A 5326-nucleotide genomic window follows, 5' to 3' on the forward strand; every position below is an offset into this window, starting at 1 on the left:
AGGTTCCGGACTGTGAACCGTCGCCGGAAGCTCTGGACTGGAAATCGTCGCCGGAAGCTCTGGAATGGGAACCGTTGCCGGAAGCTCTGGAATGGGAACCGTTGCCGGAAGCTCTGGACTATGACCCGTCACCGGAAGCTCTGGACTGTGAATGCGCACTGGAGGCCTAATGCGTGGAGCAGGTGCAGGACGTACTGGACTGAGGAGGTGCACTGGAGGCCTGGTGCATGGAGCCGGCACAGGTGGTACCGGACTAGTGACACGCACCTTGGGGCGAGAGCGGGGAGCAGGCACCGTACATATCAGACTGGGGACATGTACTTCAGGCGAGTGCGAGGAGGAGACACAGGACGCACCGGACTGGGGAGGCGCTTGGAGGCAAGAAGCGTGGAGCCAGCCCAAGTTGCACCAGACTGCTAACCAGATCCTCTGGTCGGATGTTGAGCAGAACACACTTGCACAACATCTCTCTCATCTCTCTCTCTCCCAACTTCCCCATTGCCTCCCTGACAGTCTCTGGCTCTTCAGGGCAGGTGCAGGGAGCAGGCACAGTACGCACCGGGCTGGGGAGGTGCACTGGTTGCCTGGTGCGTGGAGCTGGCACAGATGGTACCGGGCTGAGAAGGTGCTCTTCAGCGCGCCAGCGCTGCAGCATATTCCTTGCCATAACCCCTCTCCGGTATCTCTCATTAAATTCCTCTATCGACTCACACAGGCTCTGGCACTCTCCTCTGCTCGACCGCTAACTCCGCCGACCACCACTCATGTCCCTCCCCAAAAGAATATTGGGGTTGTCCTTGGGCTTTCTGTGGATGCGAACCCTGGCGTCATCGCTGTCCTCCATTTCTTCCTTCCGTCTGCTGCCAAGGAAGGGTTTCGCATCCTTTCATGTCCTCCCAAGTCCAAAACTTCCTCACCTCATGTTCACGCTGCTTGGTCCTTTGTTGGTGGGATATTCTGTCACGAACATGAGGAGAGACGGACCAAGGCGCAGCGGATGTTGATTTCCACATATTTATTATAAAGTGAAACTTAGCAAAACAAAACAATAAATCAAATAAACTAACAACGAAACGTGACGACGTGGTGCACATGCACAAAACACAAAATAATATCCCACAAATGCAGGTGGGGAAACAACCTACCTAAATATGATCCCCAATCAGAGGCAACGATAAACAGCTGCCTCTAATTGGGAACCATATTAGCACCCACATAGAAATATCTATACTATATCACCCCCTAGTCATGCCCTGACCTACTACACCATAGAGAACTAAGGGCTCTCTATGGTCAGGGCGTGACACTAACCCAATGTGAGACGGAACCGCTATAATTATTTTATTTTTTAGACCTTATGGCCAGAACCACCTAGCCATCAGAAGCTAACCCGCTAATTAGCTACAAGCTATTTAATCATTGTTAGCCACTGCTAGCGGCCTTTACCTTCTGCACAGATATCAGCCCTTTTTTTTAGCCTGGATAATACTCGCCAGCCTACCAGTATCGGACTGTTTCTCCACTACAACGTTGGATTCCTGCCGTAAACCCTGGACCATTACTCTTGATCTTCAACGCTAGCTAGCACCCACCGAGTTCCCAGCACCGAAGCTATCCCCGAGGCCCACCTCCCGGCCTACTCAGTTGTTCACCTGGACTCCACCCAAACACGGCTAGAATCCACTACTCCACCGGATCCTTAACGTAAGAGGATCACCACTGCTACCAAGTGGCTATGGTGGCTAACGCCCCTTCCCCGAAGCTAGCATCAGTTAGCTGCGAGCCCGGCCTATCTCCCAGCTAGCAAACTAAATTACTACAACTAAAATATCTCTTTTGCCATCTGGCTTGGATTCTTTGTCGGCACGGCGCCCCACCACTGCAACTGGTCTGCCGACGAATACTCCATCTGATGTGCCTTGAACCGGCCTCCGTCGGATGTCGGAGCAGACACTTCTACTATCCCCGGGCTACTAACTTTAAACGCCTGCTAGCGTGGTAGCGACTACTCCGCGGCTTCCCTGTTCCATCTATTGCCGCCTCCTGGACCCTATGATCACTTGACTACATAGCTGATGCCTGTTGGACTGTCCATTAATCACGGTACTCCATTCTGTTTATTTCTTGTTTATCTGTCGGCCCCAGCCGCAAACTCAGGCTCTGTGTGTAGTTAGCCGAACCTCTCTGCCCATTCATCGCCATTTTACCTGTTGTTGTTGTTTTAGCTGATTAGCTGTTGTTGTCTTACCCATTGTTGTAAACCCAGGCCCTGCGTGTCCCCAGGCACCCTCATTTGTTGACTTATGTGATCAAAAAAGCCTTGGTTTCATGCATGTTAACATCAGAAGCCTCCTCCCTAAGTTTGTTTTACTCACTGCTTTAGCACACTCCGCCAATCCTGATGTCCTTGCCGTGTCTGAATCCTGGCTTAGGAAGGCCACCAAAAATGTGAAGATTTCCATACCCAACTACAACATTTTCCGTCAAGATAGAACTGCCAAAGGGGGAGGAGTTGCAATCTTCTGCAGAGAGAGCCTGCAAAGTTCTGTCATACTTTCCAGGTCTATACCCAAACAGTTCGAAACTTCTAATTAAAAAAATTAATCTCTCCAGAAATAAGTCTCTCACTGTTGCCGTCTGCTATTGACCCCCCTCCACTCCCAGCTGTGCCCTGGACACCATATGTGAATTGATCACCCCCCATCTAGGTTCCGAGTTTGTTCTGTTAGGTGACCTAAACTGGGATATGCTTAACACCCCGGCAGTCCTACTATCTAAGCTAGATGCCCTCAATCTCACACAAATCATCAAGGAACCCACCAGGTACAACCCTAAATCCGTAAATATGGGTACCCTCATAGACATTATCCTGACCAACTTGCCCTCCAAATACACCTCTGCTGTTTTCAATCAGGATCTCAGCGATCACTGCCTCATTGCTTGTATCTGCTATGGGTTCGCGGTCAAACGACCACCCCTCATCACTGTCAAACGCTCCCTAAAACACTTCTGCCAGCAGACCTTTCTAATCGACCTGGCACGGGTATCCTGGAAGGATATTGACCTCATCCCGTCAGCCGAGGATGCCTGGTCGTTCTTTAAAATTGATTTCATCACCATCTTAGATAAGCATGCCCCTTTCAAAAAATGTAGAACTAAGAATAGATATAGCCCTTGGTTCAATCCAGACCTGACTGTCCTTGACCAGCACAAAAACATCCTGTGGCGGACTGCAATAGCATCGAATAGTCCCCGCGATATGCAACTGTTGAGGGAAGTCAGGAACCAATAGACGCAGTCAGTCAGGAAAGCAAAGGCTTGCTTTTTCAAGCAGAAATTTGCATCCTGTAGCTCTAACTCCAAAAAGGTTTGGGAGAACAAGAGCACCACCTCCCAGCTGCCCACTGCACTGAGGCTAGGTAACACGGTCACCACCGATAAATCCATGATAATCGAAAATTTCAATAAGCATTTCTCAACGGCTGGCCATTCTTTCCTCCTAGCTACTACAACCCCGGACAACAGCTCCGGACAATAGACTATGGCTGGGATTCACAGGATTCAATCCAATCTCAGGTTATGTTCAGGGTATACAATGAATATGTTAGCTACTTTGGAAATTGTCTAAGCCGCGGTGCCTAAATCGGGTAAACGGATGAATCCCAGCCAAACCCAACAGAAACATGACAGTAGATACAACGTTCCTAAAAACGTTGCCTTGGAGTAGGGGCTTACAAGTATGGCATGACTGTCTTCTGTTAGTGAGTGTGTGTGTATGTGTATGTGTGTGTGTGTGTGTGTGTGTGTGTGTGTGTGTGTGTGTGTGTGTGTGTGTGTGTGTGTGTCAGGGACAGGTCTGCCTCCAGAAGAGTCCTTTTTAGGGATGGATGATAAGAGAATACCCTCACCCTATCAGAGGGTTCAGGCTGTTATCTCTGGATATTAATACACACTGTAGGGTCCCACACCTCCTCCATTCTCTCTCTCTCTCTCCCTCTCCCTCTCCCTCTCCCTCTCTCCCTCTTTCTCTCTCTCCTTTCTCTCGCTTGCTCTCTCCCCCTCTCGCTTGCTCGCTCTCTCTCTCTCTCTCTCTCTCTCGTCATCCACAGAGGAGGCCAAACCTAAATTCAAGTAAGTCCTCCAACATGTTAATGAATGGGGGGGTATGGAAGGTTAGATTGGATTAGAATATGGAAACCATGCTGGGAGTTGTTGTTGTCCATTCTTATTCTCTATCTCTCTCTCTCTTTCTCTCCCAATTCAATTGGGATTTATCGGCACGGGAAACATATTTTTAGTGAAATAAACAATGAACAAAATTGAGAAGAAACAAATGTAACAATTTTTAAAAATAGAAATTAACAGTAAACATTGCACTCAAAAAGGTTTAAAAAAGAAAGACATTTCAAGTGTTATATTATCAGTTATGTGCAGTGTTTTAGCAATGTGCAAATAGTTGTAGTATGAATAGTGAGGGAAGATACAGATTAGGTTGTATTTACAATGTTGTTTGTGCTCCACTGGTTGCCCTTTTCTCATGGCAACGGACCACAAATATTGCTGCTGTGATTGCACACTGTGGTATTTCTGCTAACACATATGGGAGTTTATCAGTGGTGGATTTCTTTTCAAATTCTTTATGGGTCTGTGTGATCTGTGGGAAATATGTGTCTCTAATATGGTCATTATTTGGCAGGAGTTTAGGAAGTGAAGCTCAGTTTCCACCTCATTGTGTGTACAGTGGGCACATATACTGCCTTCTCTTGAGAGCCAGGTCTGCCTAAGGAGACCTCTCTCGATAGCAAGGCTATGCTCACTGAGTCTATACATACTCAAAGCTTTTCTTAATTTTGGGTCAGTGGCCAGGTATTCAGCTACTGTGTACTCTCTGTTTAGGGCCAGATAGCATTCCAATTTGCTCTGTTTTTTGTTGATTATTTCCAGTGTGTCAAATAGTTATCTTTTAGCTTTCTCATAATTTGGCTGGGTCTAATTGTGTTACTGGCCTGTGGCTCTGTGGAGTCTGTTTGTGTTTGTGAACCCCAGAACCAGCTGGCTGAGAGGACTCATTCCTAGGTTAATCTCTGAAGGTGAGTGCTTTGTAGTGGCATGTGTGGGCATCGCTTCCTTTTTAAGTGTGTGTGTGTGTGTGTGTGTGTGTGTGTGTGTGTGTGTGTGTGTGTGTGTGTGTGTGTGTGTGTGTGTGTGTGTGTGTGTGTGTGTGTGTCAGGGACAGGTCTGCCTCCAGAAGAGTCCTTTTTAGGGATGGATGATAAGAGAATACCCTCACCCTATCAGAGGGTTCAGGCTGTTATCTCTGGATATT

The sequence above is a fragment of the Oncorhynchus mykiss genome, chromosome 16 (genome assembly GCF_013265735.2).
Source record: "Oncorhynchus mykiss isolate Arlee chromosome 16, USDA_OmykA_1.1, whole genome shotgun sequence".
Lineage (NCBI taxonomy): Eukaryota > Metazoa > Chordata > Actinopteri > Salmoniformes > Salmonidae > Oncorhynchus > Oncorhynchus mykiss.